This window comes from Felis catus, chromosome C1 (assembly GCF_018350175.1).
Source record: "Felis catus isolate Fca126 chromosome C1, F.catus_Fca126_mat1.0, whole genome shotgun sequence".
Lineage (NCBI taxonomy): Eukaryota > Metazoa > Chordata > Mammalia > Carnivora > Felidae > Felis > Felis catus.
In genome coordinates this window covers 156,767,839-156,789,075 of record NC_058375.1, presented here as the reverse complement: position 1 = coordinate 156,789,075, position 21,237 = coordinate 156,767,839, and the positions used below count along the sequence as shown (strand labels likewise).

General features: G+C 41.1%; 1 long non-coding RNA gene across 3 annotated transcripts in view; it reads right to left on the bottom strand.

Annotated features, from left to right (window-relative positions):
- Positions 1–3,079: 3,079 nt before the first annotated feature.
- Positions 3,080–21,237, bottom strand: part of LOC123379166 — a 33,440-nt gene continuing 15,282 nt past the window's right edge. The window contains exons 2-5 of one of the 3 annotated variants that reach the window (XR_006583264.1): positions 18,581–19,843; positions 14,277–16,894; positions 5,577–5,794; positions 3,080–4,020 (exon numbers count right to left, since the gene is read on the bottom strand). This is a non-coding gene — a long non-coding RNA (uncharacterized LOC123379166). The other 2 variants (XR_006583263.1, XR_006583265.1) reach the window with 2 other exon arrangements.

Sequence of the window (21,237 nt, the reverse complement as noted above, 5' to 3'; positions counted from 1 at the left end):
TAGAGAGAGAAAGTGTGTGTGCTTGAGCAGGGGAGGGGCAGAGAGAGAGAGAGAGAGAGAGAGAGAGAGAGAGAGAGGGAGGGAGAGAGAATCCCAAGCTGAGCTCCACTAGGGAACTGTGAGATCATGACCTGAGTTGAAATTGAGGGTCAGATGCTTAACTCACTGAGCCGCCATGCCCCAGTCTGCTTAAATATGTAAGACTTGCTTTGCGGCCTAACATAAATGTTCCACATACACTTGAAAAAAACATATATTCTGCTGCTGGTCTACAGGTATGTGCTGAGAAATCTGCTAATAGTCTTACAGGGGATTCTCTTTTATGTGATGAGCTTCTTTTCTCTTGCTGCTTTCACATTCTCTCTTTGATTTTTGACAGTGTCATTATAATGTATCTCAGTGAGGTCTTCTTTGGGTTTCACCTGCTTGGAGACCTTTGAGCTTGATGTACCTGACTGATGACATCTTTCCCTTGACTTGGGAAGTTCTTAGCCATTATTTTTTAAAGCAAGCTATCTGCCCCATTCTCTCTCTCTTCTCCTTATGGGACTTCTATAATATGAACACTGTTTTGCTTGATTGTGTCCTATATGTCATATAGGCTTTCTTCATTCCTTTTCATCGTTTTTCTGTTTTTCTCCTCTGACTGGATAATCTCAATCTCAAAGGACTGTTTTTGATCTCATGGATTCTTTCTTCTGCTTGACTGGGTTTCCTACTGAAGCTCTCAGTTGTGTTAAGTTCACTCATTGTATTCTTCAGCTCCAAAATTTCTGTTTGGTTATTTTTTATGTTTTCTATCTACTTGTTGAACTTCTCATTTGTTCTTGTATTGTTTTCCTGAATTTGTTAATTTATCCATGTTCTCTTGTAGCTATCTGAGCTTCTTTAGAATAATGTTTGAATTCTTTGCTGGGTAGTTCGTGGATCTCCATTTTTTGTGGTTACTGGAAGTTGACTGTTTTCCTTTGGTGGTGTCATATTTTTCTGATTCTTCGTCATCTCTGTAGCCTTGCATAGAAGGGGGCACATTTGAAGAAGCAGTCACCTCTTCTAGATTTTATAATTCATGTTCATAAGGAAATATCTTCACTTGTGGGTAGGGGCATGCTGGAGCATGCTGTGGCCTCAGGTCTACTGGTGTGGGGCACCAAGTGTGGGGGCCTGTGGTTGGTCTGGATCTGGGGGGACATGGTGAACTGTTGGCTCAGGCAGTAGGGATCCATGATATCAATGACTGCAACCCTTGTTGGCAAGAGCTGCAGGGATACAAGAGCTCTTGGAGTTCCCAGTAGCACCTCCAGGCTTCATGGGAACCAGGGCAAGTAGTGGTGGTGGCCAGGGCTGGAGGTGTGCATATAATCAATTGTGGGAGCTGGCTGCAGGTGCTTGTGTGGTGGTAGGGTGGCAGCAGGCACATGCACAGTGGCAAGGACAGTGGCCAGTGGCTGGGGCTGAAGCCAAGTGCAGATGCAGCAGGGCTCTAGGTTTTTGTTGTCTACTGATGAGGCTGCCAGATGAACCACAGGTGCAGGCATGGTGGTGGGGACCAATGACGGGAGTTGGGGCTAATGCATTACAGATGAAAGGCTTCAGAGTTTAGCTGCAGGCACCTGTGACTATACAGGCTGGTGACAGGAGTCTGGGATGGCTCTGGGCAGCAGAGCAGGTGCACCATCCTAAACTGGCACTGTGCGCACACACAGCCACGGGAACTGTGGAGAGCTGTGGGTGGGGTGGCCATTGTTGGATCACAGGCATTGTCCAGCCTGGGGTTGGCTGGGGCAACTCTGGTCAGGGTGGAGAGCAAGGAGGAACTCAGGCAGCTGGAGTTTGCGAACACAAAAAGCGATGGGACCTCCAGCAAGGGGTCTGCAGCAGCTGTGTCGGCCATTGGTTTCCTCTGTGGCAGAAGCTGCTGGGATCCTCTGCAGAGCAGTCTGCTGGGCTCTGTGATGGGGTCCTCAGGATGAGAGCTGTAAGAGTCCACAGCATCCATGAGCGCTGTTGAGAATCTTGGTAGCGAAGGCTGCTGGGGTCCTCTGCAAAGCAGGCCACTGGGAACTGTGGTCGTTCCTACCAAGTGGTCAACATGGGTAGCCCATGCCCTTATTTGCTCCTAGCCATTTCGAGACGTCTCAGCTATGCCAATGTCTGGGTGGGGTAAGACTGAGGTGAGTCCTTTCTTGCAGTGTTTCAAATGCTGGGGAAGTGGTTGCTCACCCTACTTTTCTTTTTCCAGTGAGAGAAGTTCCCTCTCAGCTGAGCTATGTCAGCCTAGAGGATGGGCAGGTGTAGACAAAATGAGATCATTTTTACCCCTTTTATGTGGTTACTCTCATTTGTTTTTTCCTCCACAGTGTTGTTGAAGCTCCTTAAGCGGACCCCTGAACTTCCCCAGAGCTATTTTTGTTCGTGGATAGCTAATTGTTGTTCCTTGTTGGGGTAACCAAGGTGGGGTCTCCTACTCCACCGTGTTGGTGATGTCACTAGAAACTCTTCTCTTTAGGCGGAGCTCTCTGTTTTGCTACAGTCACCACTCCTTATCATTTTATACCTGTTCCCTCTATAGCACTCACTTATGCAACTTTCATTATTTCTCTTGTCATGAGTCTGTTTCCCTCCATAAAGCAAAACAAACAAACAAACAACACACACACACACACACACACACACACACACACACACACACACACCAAAAGAGCAAAAAACTGATGAAGACTTAACTTTAAGGTGTGGTTCTAAAAATTTATCACATATCAAAATCCTCTGGAGAGTATGTTAAAGCACTGATGGCTGGGCTCAACCCCCATTTTGTAGGTCTAGGGCAGTGCCTGACAATTTACGTTCCAATAAATTCTTAGATGATGCAGATACTGCTATTCTAGAGACCACACTTTGGGAACCACTGCTGTAAAGCATTACTTCTTGGTGCACCTGGGTGGCTCAGTCAGTTAAGCGTCCAACTTCGGCTCCGGTCATGATCTCATAGTTTGTGGGTTCGAGCCCCACACTGGGCTCTGCACTGACAGCTCAGAGCCTGTAGCCTGCTTTGGATTCTGTATCTCCCTCTCTCTCTGCCCCTCGCCCACTTGTGTGTTCTCTCTCTCTCAAAAATAAACATACATAAAAATAAAGTATTACTTCTCTGAAGGTATCTATATTTTCATTCATTCATTTGTATATTCAATATTTATTACCAAGTACTTTATTCTATATTGACGATTCATCAGTGATCAAATATATATGGTCCTTATTTTGATACTCAGGCAAAATTTAAAATTTTATTCATTTGGGAGCACCTGGGTGGCTCAGTCAGAGTCAAGCTCACTCTTGATTTGGCCTCAGGTTATAATACCAGAGTCGTGGGATTGTGCCCAGTGTCAGGCTCCACACTGATAACACAGGGCCTGCTTGAGATTCTCTCTCTCCCTCTCTCTCTCTCTCTCTCTGCCCCACCCCCTGCTCATTCTCTTTCTCTCTCTAAAATAAAAAAATACTCATTTTGTACATAGATATATAATTACAGATGTGATAGTGCTGTGAAGAGTATTCAGAATGGCTTCCTTAAGGAATGACATGAAGCGAATCTATAAAGGGAAAGTAGGACTTGGTCAGATGGGTTAAAGAGGAGAGAGGAACTTTCTAGGTCATAGGAAGAGCACATGTGAAGCCAGGCAAAGCTGCCTCCCAGACCTAAACGAGGAGCCTCTGATGGGAGTTTCAGAGACTGTGGGAAATATTTCAGGTTGGGGCACTTCCCAGTCATCATTCCAAGGAACCAGGTGCCTATTCTGATGACTTCTGGGGCTGACTGTTTGCAAAATTGCAGAGTTCAGAGCCAGGAGAGAGGGAGCCGTCAGCACTGGCAGTCTCACCCATCAGTTCTAATGAAGTGGGCTGCATGAAGGAGCAGTGGCAAAAGTTCTTTCGAAATCCTGTTCTGGGGGAAATCCCAGTGGCATGTTGGCAACTCATCCCAATTTCTCTCTACTCCAGTTTCTGGGCCTTGGAGCATTGCTAGGAAAAATGTAAAAAAAAAGATGCCAACTGCAAGATCAGATCATTAAAATTTCAGGCTCAGTTCACCTGTGCCTCTGCTCTGGCTCATCAGTCCTTTTCTTCTGCAGTGCATAAGCGGTCCATGATGCAGTCGTCCCTCAAACGTCCAGGTCTCATCCGTGCCCTCTCACCTGTGGCTGCTCACCTCTCATGTTATCTGGGGATCCTCCTTCTGTGCCATCTGAAAGCATTTATTTTAATCTCTTTGGCTTATCACTCTTTCTCCCTATCCTCAGATGTCTAAATGTAAAAGCATTTGTTTTTGTTTGCCTTCTGTCTTTCCTTTTCTCTTTTTGCCAAAATCTATGAACAAGGATGCCTTCTATTAAAAAATTTTTTTTCTAGGGCACCTGGGTGGCTCAGTTCATTAAGCATCCCACTTGTGCTTAGGTCACGACCTAATAGTTTGTGGGTGCGAGCCCTGCGTCGGGCTCTGTGCTGACAGCTCAGAGCCTGGAGGCTGCTTCAGATTCTGTGTCTCCCTCTCTCTGCCTCTCCCCTGATTGCACTCTGTCTCTCTCTCTCAAAAATAAACAAACATTTAAAAAATATTTTTCTCTATTTCTTCTCAAATGTCATCTACCTTTTTTTTCTACTTATACACATAAAATTCATTTGCAAATAGTAATATCTAATTCAGCTCTCCAAGCCTCTGCTTTTACTTTTTTCTTCGAGAAAGTGGAATGTTTTTGATGTTGGCAACCACTGTTGTCTCTTTTTAAGGCTGAATTGCTTCCTGCCTCTTCATTATTCTTTATGGATTGTCTTACATATTCATTTTCTAACATAGCAGTACTATAGAATGCTCCTTGAGGTTGCCTTTAGTTCTGAAATATTATGATTACAAGGAATTTGCTTCTCTTCCATATGAATTTTAATTGAATTCCCAGCTTTTAATAAATTAATTTTGGTTATTTTCATAGCATCATAAAAAAAAGAACATGCCTTTCACTTACATTTTATGACTTGTCTCCTACCTTGCAAATTAATTGCATCAATGCTACTAGCCAACTTCTTTTTATGTGATTTTATTCTGGCTTCTTAAAGTGGATATCTAAAAATATGCCCTTTCCTAAAAGTGTATCTTACACACTGATTTTAAATATTTAACTTTGTTGGTTACTTTTGTTCCCATTTTTCTCAAGGTGGTGGAATCATTATACTATCTTTCTTACATGCAGAAAGCATAGCAGAGCTTCAAATAACTTTCTTCTTACATATCTTTTGGGTTGTGCATGCATCTTGAAAATCCAATCTGTGCCCTTTCCAACTCATACCTTGCATTATCTTTCCAATACAGATCTCTTGGATCTTCCAGTATCTGATGGATAATCCAAAAGTTTACCCAGCATCAAGCCCCCTAGACTCTGCTTTTCCTAACATACCATTTGCAGGAGATGCAAATCTGTCTCTAGTTTACTTCCAATAAATTTTTCTGTCTCTCTTGTCAAATATGACATTTACCATTTTCTTTTTTATGGTCTGATAGCATTGGCAATTTTGAGTTTCCTTACCTCGTTTGTACTGTTTTTCCAGTTGAGCTTATTTTTATTTATTTGGTTAAGTTTTCCTTTGGCCTCACTCACTTCTTTTAACTCCTTGGGTTCCAGACTCTCCTGATGAGGGTGCTATGTTATTCCTTTCTCCTGTATTTGAATTTCTTCTATAGTCTGCCTTATTATTTTCATTTTCTTTGATATCTTTCTCAATGCTCTTGCCTTTTCTTCTCCCCCTGTCCAATGATTCAAATGGAGAGGTGTCATTATGCTGTAATAACTTCTAATGCATTCACATAATTTTAAATTCTATTACTTATAATCTTTAAGTTGAACATGTTTTAATTCATATTTCTTGAATTGTCAAAAACACACAAAAAACATAAAGATCTTTGACACTTGTCTATATAGGCTAAGGAATTCAGCAAATTTTAATTTCCCCTCATCCTTTCTTAAAAATTTTCTTAAAAATACATTCTAGTGTTACATTATCTGAACTTTCATTCAGACTATTTTCCAGTCATTAGTAATTTAGTACTGTGTCTTGATTTTTAAAATATGTAGTTATGTAGACATATTAAAACAATTATCTTATTTAATCCTTTGTTTAAACACTTCCCATGTTAGCTGTCCAGATTTTTCCAATCCTGAGTTCAATATTTTTATTCATCTCTAGATCAACTCAAGTAAACCTTTAATTTTATTGGAGAAGTCCAGTCAAAATATCTAGACATCTCTTATTGTTGACTTCTTGTGAGAAAGATGACTTAAATATGAATGGATTTTTGAGGATAAATTTTTTTACTTTGAAAACTCTGCTAAGTGGAAAGAGTGCAGATGTTCATCAATGTGGGATTAGTTAACTCTATAGTGGTCATCAATATAACAAAATATTATGACATTTTTAAAAAAAGAAATAAACAAAAAGCTCTCCATACAGAATATGAAAAGATCTCTAAGATTCATCCATCTACGGATGAATGGATGAACAAAATGTGGTATATACACATAATAGAATATTATTCAGCCTTAAAGGAAGGAAATTCTGACATATACTACAGCATGGATGAACCTTGAGGACGGTTTGCTAAATGAAATAAGCCAGTCACAAAGAAACAATACTATGTGATTCTATTTATATGAGGTATCTAGAATAGTCAAATTCATAGAAACAGAAAGTAGAAACATAGAAACAGAATGGTAGTTCCCTGGAACTAGAGGAAGGGGAAAGGAGGGGTTGTTGTTCAATGGGTACAGAGTTTTAATTTTGCAAGATGAAAATTTCTGGAGATTGGTGGCACAATAATGCAAATGTATGTAACACTACTAAACTGTATACTTAGAAATTGACTAAGACAGTAAATGTTATATATATTTTTTTACCACAAGAAAAAATATGGTACATAATATGAAAACTTTGAGGTTAAAAAATGAGTTAAAAATTTAAATGTATTTGTAATTGCTTGAATATGCACAAACAATATAAAGTATACACAGGGATATGTCAATAGTAGTTGTAAGCGGGTAGGTTTGGAACAGACAGATGTGGCAAGCAGCATTAGGAAGGATATTTTCACTACATATTTTAAAAAATATTCTATTCTTCAACCATGAGAATGTATCACTGATTCATTAAAAACAAAACAAACCAAAACAGTAAGTAGACGATGTTGGCATTTATGGCCCCAAATCAATCTCCCACTTCCTAGTAGGGGAGCCTGTGTATCTAATGGGGAAAGAAGGCCCCTCTTGGAGGCCCCATTCTCAGTGTTCAAAATGTTTCTTTTGGGGCGCCTGGGTGGCGCAGTCGGTTAAGCATCCGACTTCAGCCAGGTCACGATCTCGCGGTCCGTGAGTTCGAGCCCCATGTCGGGCTCTGGGCTGATGGCTCAGAGCCTGGAGCCTGTTTCCGATTCTGTGTCTCCCTCTCTCTCTGCCCCTCCCCCGTTCATGCTCTGTCTCTCTCTGTCCCAAAAATAAATAAATGTTGAAAAAAAAATGTTTCTTTTACTGATAAAACTTGTTTCCTGGCTGTGGTGGGCAGAGTAACAGCTCTCCCAAAGATGTCCTCATCCAAATATCTGGAACCTGTGAATATGTTACTTTACATGGCAAGGGGGAAATTAAGGTTACTAATCAGTTGACTTTCAGATAGGGAGGCCATTCTGGATTATCTGGTGGGCTCAATATCATCACAAGGGCTCCTAAAAGGGGAGTTAGGAGAGGAAGTCAGTGACGTGATGTGAAAAAGACTCTATGTCTTTTTGCTGGGTTTGAAGAAGGAGGAAGGAGGCAATAATCCAAGGATGCAGGGGGCCTCTAGAAGCTGGAACAGGCAAGGAGACAAATTCTTCTTTAGAATTTGCAGAAGAAATGCAGACTTTCCAACACCTTGATTTTAGCCCAATAAGACCTGAGTAGAACTTTTGACCTAAGGAAGTGTGAAGCAATCAATTTGTATTGTTTTACCTGCTAAATTTGTGGTCATTTGTTACAGCATTAGTAGGATATCATGATTATGGAGTGGGCTGAGGAAGTGCTTGGGAACAAAATCATCAAACTCAAATAGTGTCTTTAAAAATCTAAGTGTTTCTGGGGCACCTGGGTGCCTCAGTAGGTTGGGCATCTGACTTCAGCTCAGGTCATGATCTCATGGTTCGTGAGTTCAAGCCCCGTGTCAGGCTCTGTGCTGACAGCTCAGAGCCTGGAGCCTGCTTCAGATTCTGTGCTTCCTCTCTCTGTTCCTCCCCCGCTCATGCTCTGTCTGTCTGTCTCTCTCTCTCTCTCTCTCTCTCTCTCTCGAAATAAATAAAGATTAAAAAAATTTAAGAAAATCTAACTGTTTCCTCATTTTCTGAATTAAATTTGGGTAAAGATGAAAAAGAAAAAAGTAAATCTTCATGGATATTGACACGTCACCATCTAGTCTTTAATATTGGAGAGGATTAAAATCAGTGTTCTTACTTTGAAAGAAATCACTCTTACTTTGAAAGAATTTGAAAGTAACATATTTTTCTATTTTCCTAATTGTGGCGCTCCTTTTTTCCTTCAACCATGAAATTAAAAAAAAACCCTATCATTACTCATCAGAAAATAGAAAATACAAAGGAACAAGAGCCACTCTTGAAATTAAATACAAATGAAGACATGCCTATGTACGGACCACCCCCTCCACCCACCCGCTGCAAATTTAGCTATTTTGGAGTTCTTCCTTGGTGTCTAGCACAAAGCTTTAAATCCAAAAACCACCATATCAAGTAGGAATAATTCGTATCCCCATTTTACAGGTGATAATCCCAAGATTAAAATAGTTGAATATTTTTTTTTCAAGTGAATCACTTTAAGTCTATGCCTGTTGACTCAAGAGCCCCCATTCTTAACCACCAAGGTTCCCTGTTCTCATGTCCTGCTTCAGTTCCTCCTGGCTCTTCTTCAGGAGCACTGTCCTTCATGTGTTGCTTCTGTATTGCCTGGCTGCTCCCTATGAAAGATTTCTTATCCATAGACTTCATGTTATCTTCTTCCCTCACATTTTGTCTTTCAAATCATTGATCCCTATTTTTCTGATATCACCTCTGCTCTTTACTACTTTCATTGTAGATTCTAATATGCTACTATACTTTTAGTGTCCTGGTGTGTGTGTGTGTGTGTGTGTGTGTGTGTGTTTTATATGTTTTAAGGCTGATCATTTCAAATAATTCTATATTTGAACTTATTTTCTCTATCATCTCTTGATTCATAGAAACACATAGGAAAACAAAAAGTACAGGCACACCTTGGTCATATTGCAGATTAGTTCCAGACCACCCCAATAAAGTAAATGTTGCAGTAAAGCAAGTCAAATAAAATTTTTGACCTCCCAGTGCATATAAAAGTTATGTTTACACTTTACTGTAAGCTATCTTCCTTTCATGATTTCTCTGTAGCAGATGATGCTGTTTGATAGTATTTTACCCACTGTAGAACTTCTTTAAAAATTAGAGTCAGTGCTCTCAAATGCTGACCCTACTTTATCAACTAAGTTTATGTAATATTCTAAGTCCTTTGTTGTAATTTCAACAATCTTCACAGCATCTTCACCAGGAATAGTTTCCATGTCAAGAAATCACTTTCTTTGCTCCTTCCTTTGAAGCAACTCCTCATCTGTTCAAGTTTTATCATGAGATTGCAGCAATTCAGTCCATCCTCAGATTCCACTTTTAGTTCTAGTTCTTTTGCTATTTCCACCACATCTGTAGCTACTTCCTCCACTGAAGCCTTGAACCCCTCAAAGTTATCCATAGGGGTTGGAATCAACTTCTTCTAACTTTTTATCAATGTTGATATTTTGACCGTTTCTTGTGAATCATTCATCTTCTTAATGGTGAAGTCTTCCAGAAGGTTTTCAATTTACTTTGCCCAGATCCATCAGAGGAATCACCAGATAATCCAGCTATATATGGCAGCTATAGCCTTATGAAATCTATTTCTTAAATAATAAAACTTGAATGTTGAGCTAATTACTTGATCCTTGGGCTGCAGAATGGTTAACAGGCATAAAAACCACATTAACCTCATTATCTCCATCAGAGTTCTTGGGTGACGAAGTATATTGTCAATATGCAATAACGTTTTGAAAGGAATCTTCTTTTCTGAGCAGTAGTTCTCAATAGTAGGCTTAAAATATTCAGTAAACCATGCTGTAAAGAGATGTGCTGTCATCTAGGCTTTGTTGTGCCATTTATAGTACACAGGCAGAGTAGATTTAGCATAATTCTGAAGAGCCCTAGGATTTTCCAACTGGTAAGTGAGCATTGGCTTCAACTTAAAGTCACTAGCTGCATTAGCCCCTAACAAGAGAGCCAGCCTGTCTTTTGAATATTTGAAACCAGGCCTTGGGGTGCCTGGGTGGCTCAGTCAGTTAAGCATCTGACTTTTTGCTTCAGCTCAGGTTATGATCTCATGGTTCATGGGTTTGCGCCCTGAGTTAGGCTCTGTGCTGGCAGGGTGGAGCCTGCTAGTGATTCTCTCTCTCTCCCCATCTTTCTGAACCTCTCCCCACTTATGCTATCTTTCTCTCTTTCTCTCTCTCTCTCTCAAAACAAACAAACAAACAAACAAACAAACTTAAAAATCAAAAAAAGAAACCAGGCCTTGACTTCTCTTCTTTAGTTATGAAAGTCCTAGAAGCATCTTCTTCCAATAAAAGTCTGTTTAATACTTAAACGTCATAAAAGCCATTTATGAAAAGCCCACAGCTAATATCATTCTCAATGGGGAAAAACTGAGAGCTTTCCTCCTGAGATCAGGAACACGACAGGGATGTCCACTCTCACCGCTGTTGTTTCACATAGTGTTGGAAGTGCTAGCATCAGCAATCAGACAACAAAAGGAAATCAAAGGCATCAAAATTGGCAAAGATGAAGTTAAGCTTTCACTTTTTGCAGATTCCATGATATTATACACAGAAAATCTGATAGACTCCACCTAAAGTCTGCTAGAACTGATACATGAATTCAGCAAAGTTGCAGGATACAAAATCAATGTACAGAAATCAGTTGCATTCTTATACACTAATAATGAAGCAACAGAAAGACAAATAAAGAAACTGATCCCATTCACAATTGCACCAAGAAGCATAAAATACCTAGGAATAAACCTAACCAAGGATGTAAAAGATCTGAATGCTGAAAACTATAGAAAGTTTATGAAGGAAATTGAAGAAGATACAAAGAAGTGGAAAAGCATTCAGTGCTCCTGGATTGGAAGAATAAATATTGTTAATATGTCAATACTACCCAAAGCAATCTACACATTCAATGCAATCCCAATCAAAATTGCACCAGCATTCTTCTCGAAGCTAGAATAAGCAATCCTAAAATTTGTATGGAACCACAAAAGACCCCAAATAACCAAAGTAATATCGAAGAAGGAGACCAAAGCGGGAGGCATCACAATCCCAGACTTTAGCCTCTACTACAAAGCTGTAATCATCAAGACAGCATGGTACTGGCACAAAAACAGACACATAGACCAATGAAGTAGAATAGAGACTCCAGAATTGGATCCACAAAAGTATGGGCAACTAATCTTTGACAAAGCAGGAAAGAATATCCAATGGAAAAAAGACCGTCTCTTTAACAAATGGTGCTGGGAGAGCTGGACAGCAACATGCAGAAAGTTGAAACTAGACCACTTTCTCACACCATTCACAAAAATAAACTGAAAATGGATAAAGGACCTGAATGTGAGACAGGAAACCATCAAAACCCTAGAGGAGAAAGCAGGAAAAGACCTCTCTGACCTCATCTGCAGCAGTTTCTTACTTGACACATCTCCAAAGACAAGGGAATTAAAAGCAAAAATGCACTATTGGGACCTCATCAAGATGAAAAGCTTCTGCACTGCACAGGAAACAATCAACAAAACTAAAAGGCAACCAACAGAATGGGAAAAGATGTTTGCAAATGACATATCGGACAAAGGGCTAGTATCCAAAATCTATAAAGAACTCACCAAACTCCACAGCTGAAAAACAAATAATCCAGGAAAGAAATGGGGAGAAAACATGAATAGACACTTCTCTAAAGAAGTCATCCAGATGGCCAACAGGCACATGAAAAGATGCTCAACATCACTCCTCATCAGGGAAATACAAATCAAAACCACACTGAGATACCACTTCATGCCAGTCAGAGTGACTAAAATGAACAAATCAGGAGACTATAGATGCTGGAAAGGATGTGGAGAAACGGGAACCCTCTTGCACTGTTGGTGGGAATGCAAACTGGTGCAGCCACTCTGGAAAACAGTGTGGAGGTTCCTCAAAAAATTAAAAATAGATCTATCCTATGATCCAGCAAGAGCACTGCTAGGAATTTACCCCAGGGATACAGGAGTGCTGATGCATAGGGGCACTCGTACCCCAATGTTTATAGCAGCTCTTTCAACAATAGCCAAATTATGGAAAGAGCCTAAATGTCCATCAACTGATGAATGGATAAAGAAATTGTGGTTTATATACACAATGGAACACTACGTGGCAATGAAAAAATGAAATATGGTCTTTTGTAGCAATGTGGATGGAACTGGAGAGTGTTATGCTAAGTGAAATAAGTCATACAGAGAAAGACAGATACCATATGTTTTCACTCTTATGTGGATCCTGAGAAACTTAACAGAAGACCATGGGGGGAGGGGAAGCAAAAAAAAGAGGTTAGAGAGGGAGAGAGCCAAAGTATAAGAGACTCTTAAAAACAGAATAAACTGAGGGTTGATGGGGGGGTAGGAGGGAGGGGAGGGTGGGTGATGGGCATTGAGGAGGGCACCTGTTGGGATGAGCACTGGTGTTGTATGGAAACCAATTTGACAATACATTTCATATAAAAAAAAAGAAAATCTGTTGTTTTGTGTAGCCAACTTCATTAATGATCTGAGCTAGATCTTCCAGATAACTTGCTGCAGTTTCTGTGTCTGCACTTGCTGCATCATCTTGCACCTTTATGTCATGGAGATGGCTTCTTTCCTTAAACCTTTTGAAGCGAGCTCTGCTAGACCTCTGCTGGACCTCTGCTTCCAACTTTTCGTCTGCAGCTTCCTTACTTCTCTCAGGCTTCAGAGAATTGAAGAAAGTTAGGGCCTTGTTCTGGATTAGGCTTTGGCTTAAGAGAATGTGGTGGCTGATTTGATCTTCTATCCAGACCACTAAATCTTTCTCCACATCAGCAGTAAGGCTGTTTTACTTTCTTATCATTCATGTGTTCACTGGAACAGCACTTTTAATTTCCTTCAAGAACTTTTCCTTTTCATTCACAACTTGGTATGAGAGGCTTAGCTTTGGGCCTGTGACTGCTTTCAACAGGCCTTCCTCACTAAGCTTAATCATTTCTAGCTTTTGATTTAAAGTGAGAGACTGGACACGTCCTTTCACTTGAACACTTAGAGGCCATTGTAGGGTCATTGATTGGCCTAATTTCAACATTGTTGTGTCTCAGGGAATAGGGAGACCTGAGGAGAGGGGAATGCCCAGTGGCATTCAGAACACACAAAATATTTATCAATTAAGTTCACGGGTTTTTTTTTTTTTATTTTTTTTAACGTTTATTTTTGAGATAGAGACAGAGCACGAATGGGGGAGGGGCAGAGAGAGAGAGGGAGACACTGAATCGGAAGCAGGCTCCAGGCTCTGAGCCATCAGCCCAGAGCCCGACGCGGGGCTCGAACTCACGGACCGTGAGATCGTGACCTGAGCTGAAGTTGGACGCTTAACTAACTGACTGAGCCACCCAGGCGCCCTAGTTCACGGTCTTTTAAGGGTGCGGTTTGCGGTGCCTCCAAACCAATATGGTAGTAACATCACTGATCACAGATCACCGTAGCAAATATAATAATAATGAAAAAGTTTGAAAAATTGTGAGAATTGCCAAAATGTGACACAGAGACATGAACTAAGCAAATGCTGTTGGAAAAGTGTCGCCAACAGGGTTGACTTGATCTATACAGGGTTGCCACAAACCTTCAATTTGTAAAAAAAAATAAAAATAAAAAAAAGCAATATCTGCAAAGCACAATAAAGCAAGGTATTTCCACAAGTGCTTTCTAATTTTTTCTTTTGTTTTCTATGAAATATTTCCCTTCCCCTCTTCCAATCCATGGCACCTTTTCACTTCTCTTGGGCTTTACATTCCCCAGAAGATAGCTCTATAAGTACAATATGTTAGGAACTAATGGTTCCCTTACCTTCCACATGGAGCTTGCCAGGGCTGTCCAGGGCTGATTCTGACAAATGTGATCTAATGCAGCTCTCTTGAATGAAGGAAAGATTGTCTACTGCTTCCTGTTCTTCGGATTCATTGGAAAGCAATTCATTCTTTCATATTAGGAGTTGTCTGCATTTACTTTTGAATTTTCTCTGAAATTTCAAGCAGAAGCATGAGAAATACAATCCCCAGAGTGCATTACTCCTTGAAGCTTCCTGTTTATATGCCTTCCTGAAGCCTGATTGCATATGACAATGTCATCTACCTCCTGTCTGCTCTTACCATTTTCTCCATGCACTAGAGGGTAGCTCTCGGTATATGGGAACAGAGGGATCACTGAGGTTCCTATCAATGTGCACATGTGTGTATGCATGCTTTACTCTCTGGCTTAGGATTCACATCTTTGAGGTAAGGATCTATCCAGGACGAGAGGTGTGGGGAGGCGTCTCTCTCCATCTTCTCTCCTGCCCCGTTCTCCTCATGGACACGCTGTTCTGTCTCACATGGTGCAGCATTTGCTTGGCACTGCTGTTTGTAACCACATGACCCCTTCTAGGCTTTGTCCAGTAGAAATTCCTCCCAGAGTGTCAGATGGTTGGTATTTATTTCTGATTTTCAGTGCTGCCACAACTCACTGTAACCTTTTGCTGTTACTACAGTGGGAAATAAGAGAAGGGCGGATTGGTACCACCATCACACCCCAGGAGTCAGCACCGTGAAGGTGTCTTTGCTGTATACATGCTTCTTGCTTCTGTCCTCAGCTGGAGCCCTCATCTCTGTGTACCACGCCTCTATCCGTAGCTACTTGCTCTATTTTCCTTTACCTTCCTCTTCTTTACTTCTCTCCATTTGTCTTTGAACCTCACCTAGGCGATGTGCACTAACCAGTGCTGGGGACTTTGTGTGTTCAGTTAGGCAAACGTGTTCTGTCATTGCTGTCATCTTTCACTGCGAGCCTTTGAAACTGGCACTGGTTGCCTATCTCCTGTGTGGGGCCTTGAGCACTTTGCTTATATATAATCCCCTTTTATCCCAAAGGCTGCACAAGATGTTCTTCCCGGGAGGCTCTGCTGGGCCCTTTTCTCCATCCTAACATGCTTTTCCTGACTGTAGGTTATACTCAGATGATTTATTGAGCCCCATCTGTAATATGTCTTTGATTCCCTCACACTCACTGAGAATCTTCTGTGTCCCTAAATGAAAAGCACTTGGCAGGCAGTTAACCTTATCTTCCTTTGCCCCAGTTCTATTTCACGCTTGTATCAATGAAACCAACTCCTAAACTGTCTGCTACTCTTACTGACACCATGCATATGTCACAATCTCTTCTTAACAAGTCATAGAACTATTGATCTTTAGGGTTGAAAAGGGTCTTAAAAGTAATTCAGTTATATATGATGACATGAGGACACTAAGTCATGATGCGAAACTATATATACAATGTGGCCTTCGTGCGTGTGTACATATGTGTGCTGATGTGTGTTCTGGGAAGGTATATATCACAATGTGAACAGGGGTGTCTCTGGGTAGTAGGATTACCGTTGCTTTTTATCTTTCTTACACTTACTTACATTTTTCAAATTTTCTTTAATAAGCAATACCAGATTATAGGAAACACTGGAGAATCACCTTAAAAATTCTGAGGGAAAAAATTTCAGACTCAAATTCTGTATCAGTGCAATTAATTATCAGTAGCCATCTAGAATAACGACATGTTAGAAATGAAAATACTAAAAAATTTAGCTTCAATTTGTCCTTTCCGGGAAGGTCAGTGGAATAAGCCAATGGAGTGGAAGACACGGATGCAGGAAACAAAACACCCAAACAAACAAACAAACAAAAAAAAAAAAAGGAAAAGAAGAAAAAGTTTGAAAAAGTTCTTAGGATAGCAGACATGCAGTCAGTCCTGGGAAGTAATCCCCTTAGGAAGGAACAGAGGCTGAGAGGGAGAGCTGATTTTTCCCTTTGGGAGAAATAAAGAAGAAATTAGCTCTGACATGTCCCTACATGTCAGTTATAAAGGATAGTGTTATTCACACATTCATTCCTTCAACACCTATTTATTAAGCACCTATTATGTGCCATTGCTATGCTTAAGTGTGGGGGACACAATAGTGAACACCCAAATCCTGTTTTTATGCAGCCTAAGAAGAAAATGGCTATTATCTCCTTTAATTCCCCCCACAGCCTCACATATAAATGAACTCATCACCCCATGTTATAAATAAGGAAGTAAAGTTCAGAGGGTTTGCATAACGTACGTGCTCAAGGCTGCCAATTAGCAAGTGCCAGAGCTAGGATTCAGTTATGGACTTGAAGCCTGTGCTTTCTTTGCTCTACTCTAAGTAAAAGCTTTTTCTTTAGGGGGAAAAAAAGTCTTTGCCAAGAAATTTGCTTCCTTAGAATTGTATACTTAGCAAAAATGGTGAGGAAAATAATTCTGAAGACTCTCCTGGCTGGCCATCTTGCGAACGATGTGTCTGGGCAAATCTGCACCTGATCGTCTGTGACAATCCGCTCCTGTACAGATGGACGCACAGCAGATGATGCTGCAGCCTGAATTAGTGCTGTGCTTCCCAAAATGTCTGCTCAGCATAACTGCAAATTGAAAATAAACTTGTAAACCATTGTCAGTGATGTAGCTCAAAGACTTTATGTGCTGAAGCGTCTTTAAAGCTGTTTTTCATTATAGTCTGCCCTTTTTCAATGGGCAGAATTCGTTTTCTCCCCTTTAACTGTGCTCAGTGAGGGGAAAACAGATCTTGAAAGCAAGACGTAGGTCTGATTTCCTGGTGCCGGATGTGAAATGCATCCTATTCTTGAAAGCTGGGATCATTTTTTTCTCTCCCCTCCCTACCCCCACAAGGCTTCTCCCACAATCTGTCATTCTCAAGCAAGCTACTCCAAGGTACTCAGACTCTGTATTCAGCCAGGAGATAGCTGCTGGGTGTAGACAGGAGAGTCCACGGTCACTGTGATGTGAGGTTTGGTATAAATTCCTAAGCCAACCTCAGCTTTGGATGATACAGTGGTTTTAAGGTTTTGACTCTGAAACCGGGAATGCCTGGGTTCTAATCCTAGCACATCTCTAACTAGCTCTGTGAACTTTGATAAGCTACATAATGCCTCTATGCTTTGGCTTTCTGTGAAGTAGCAATATTATTGATAGCCCCTTCTTTGTAGGATTTTGATGGGAACTAAGTGAGGGGATCTATGTAAAGCACTATAATAATGCCTGGCAAAAGGTGTGAGTGATTTGGGGTTTTAAGAAACGATTTCCTCACCAATGATTTCTTTTCACCATGCTTTCTTATCCCTAAAATAGCTTGACCCAGGATTTCGAACATATGACTCCCTCCTAAACGCCAGTATGATCTGTTTACATGTAATTGGTTCTGGATTCAAAAAGCTATCTGTTTTCATTTCCAGTCTGTTCTCCCTGGTCAGATACTGTGTCCTGTCAGGGAGCAAGAATTCCTGTCCCCTCAAAGGTCTTCTAGCTGGACTGAGAATCAAATTGACATGAGACAGATTAACAGAGGAAAATCACTTAATAGCTTATGTACACGGAATCCACCCAGACATGGGATTTTCAAAGATGGGCAAAATGAGGTATATGTGTCATCCTGAACCAAGGAAGCAGGGAAGGGGGTTGGGACTTTGGAGGAAAGGAATGCACTTCCCGGGGCAACAAGGGGAGCAGATGTGTGGTAATCAGACTGTTGCCCTGGCATGCAGATGGGTCACTCAGATAAAATTTATTTCTGCTAATCACCCTTATTCTGGGAAGGGCCCCCAATTTAGATTCTGCTCCATAGGCAAGGGAGGGGCAAAGGTTTCTCTTGAGCTTTTAGGATCTTGATTGCCTTTGGCTCTGAATAGTCTTCATGCCAAAGGGGCACATCTTGGGGCAGCCTGCCCTGGCCCCTCATAGTCCCTTCAGGAAAAGTAGTTAGTTCAGATGCCTCACCTCTGATAGATTTCCTCTCCCTGCTGGTGTTAAATCCTTAGACCCAGATGCTTCTACACCATCTGAGGGTGAGCACCTTTCTTGGCCCACCGCTGCTCTTCCTCCAGCACTTTACGGCACCTGCTAACTCGCAAGATCCGTGTCAAGGATTCTGGCAAGAATTGGTAACTTTTGCAAAATTTAACATCATTAAAAGGTTTGTAATGGCCAAACCAGATTTCAAAAAGGACAATACTTCCTCTCAAACCCAGAAAATGTAACTAGTGTCTGATATTACATGCAAAAACTCTTCCACATGCAGTATTACCCCTTACCAAATCTCCTCCACGCTCTTCCTGGGCAAGCTCAAGTCCCTTGCGGTTCACTAACCAGCAATTCAGAGGCAAACCTGTGTCCAGCCTGCTATGAACCTCCAAAGACTCTGAAAACCAAAACCAACAAAACCTGTAAGGGAAAAGAGAGCCTACCCTTTCCTTACAGATAGGAGCTCCTCCAGGATCTATCCTAGGTCTGTCTCTATTTCCCTCCATTTCTCTTTCATCTCCTCTCCGCCCCTCACTGTACACACTCTGCATTGGTAGATATCTGGGAGGGGGTGGCCTCCACTCTCTCCAAGGCACAGAACACTCATCTGATGACTGGCCCCCCTTCAAAGTAGGCACATCATTGCATGTTGAAAGGTCAGTTTATGGCTGTGCCTCTTTTCATTCGTTTCTTCCTTTCTCCTGGCTTGAATACTACCGAATGATTCTCCATCGTTCATGAGAGGAGGCCCTGCCACCTTGCTCGGTCTCTTCTCTCTGCACAGCTGCCCTGATTGGCTGCTCCGGGGTCTGCTGCTTCCAAGTGGACCTGGTTACCATCTACTGTTCTCATGATTTTGCCTGCACTTCCCTTTCTCTTCACCGTGGTTAGTATGACCAGGACCCCGGGCCTACTTTGCAGATGGTAGAGACTTAGTCCTTATTCTGTCTCTCAGCTTCTCTCTTGCCTTTTTCTCTTTCTCGCACCTAGCTGCTGGGCTATGGCAGCTGCTATAGTTGGGTCTTGTCTGCTGAAGCAACAGGACTCAGGAACCAATGTCCTTTTAGAAAAATTGTTCCTTTTCTCTTTTCTTTCTTTCCTTCGTTTGATTGTCAACTCTACTTTTTACCCCTGTCTCTTTCTCTCTCCATCTGGATCCGATGGATGTTTTTCAGTTGTATTTTCCATGAAGCAAATTGAAATTTATTAGCTTAGAAGAAGGTTGCAGCAGACTACTTTCATTTTTACTTCCTCAGACCCATTCATTCATCTCCTGGAGACAGTTACCCAGTTTAATTCTGGGAAGCTACCCTTTTCCCCAACCTCCATTCATGTCCTTTGGGTTGAGCCCCCATGCCCAGGAGCACGTGGCTCGGGTCTGAGTAGTCAAAGCATTCTTTTGTCCTGGCCACAGTGCTTGTTTCAGGGATCAGAAACTAATAATACTTTTCTTGGGACTGTTAGGAAATGTTCTTTTCCACTGGACTTGAGATGAGAGTACGTGACGTTGGAAACTTCTGGCAGCGATCTTCAATCACAAGGGGACAGGCTTCCTGAGAATGGAGACAATATGCAGGGATATGTTAAGCTATGGGTGGCAAGATACCTGGAGACTGAGCTGTAGGACAAAGCATCCCTGAAGCCAGCTCCACCCTTGACCTTTTCATTCAAACCCAGTAAATTCTATTTTGTTAAGACCCTTTGAGATTGTCTCTCACTTTAAATGGGAAAATGACAACTAAAGAGAGGGGGTTCAGTTCCAGACTCTCCCCTTCAGTTTACCAGATTTGGGGCCCATCCCCAATTCATCATAAAATGAAGTGATTTCTTCAGCTATTATTCTTTGCACTTTTATCTTCCCCAGGATACTGTTCAAGAGGCAGGATTGGAGTGTTCTTGGATTTTCTAGTGGCATTATCTTATTCATCCCAGTTTGATAATTCTTAGATCCATATCTTCAGACCAGACGTTTTGCCCTTATATTTAAGTCAATGATCCATTTTACTTTTTCTATACAGTGTGAGGTAACAGTCTAAAATCATTTTGGGGGTGGCTGGGTGGCTTGGTTAAGCATCCAACTCTTAATTTTGGCTTGGGTCATGATCTTGTGGTTCATGAGTTCGAGCCCCACATTGGGCTCTGTGCTGACATTGAGGACCCTGTCTCCCTCTCTCTCTGCCCCTGCCCCCATTTGCACTCTCCCTTTTTCTCTCTCAAAAATAAATAAAATAAACATTAAAAAAATAAAAAAATCATTTTGTCACATGAGATTACCCTATTGTTGCAGATCATTTGTTAAAAAGGCTTTATTCCCCTACTGACTTGGCACCATTGTTGCACATCTATGGACCATAAATGAAAGGATTTTTGAACCCTCAGTTCCATTGATACATATTTCTATCCTTACACTAGTGCCACACCATCTTGACTTGTTTTGTAGTAGTTTTGGAATTGGGTAATGTAAGTTCTCCAGGCTTTTCCTTCAAAATTGTCTTGGCTATTCTGGGTTCTTTGCATTTCCATACAAATCTAGGATCAGGTTGTCAGACGAAAAAAAAAAGCCTACTGAGATTTGGAATAATGAATTTTCTAATCCATGTACATGAAATGTCTTTCCATTATTCAGATTGTCTCTTTATCTGACTAATTCATTGTAGTTCTCAGGGTATAGAACTTGCACTTCTTTTGTTAAAATTATTCCTAAGCATTCTTTTTGATGCTACTGTAAATGAATTGTCTCCTAAATTCCGTTTCTGAATGGTTCTAATCTTATGTCTTCTAAGCTCATTAAGAGAAGAAAAAATATTTATACAGGCTGCTAGTGGTTTTTATTTCTTTCTGTAGAATCTCTTTAACATCTGGTATCATTTCCTGTCATCCAGAAGGACTTTAGTATTCTTATAAAGCAAGACTGCTAACAACATACCTCGGTCTTTGTTTATCTAGG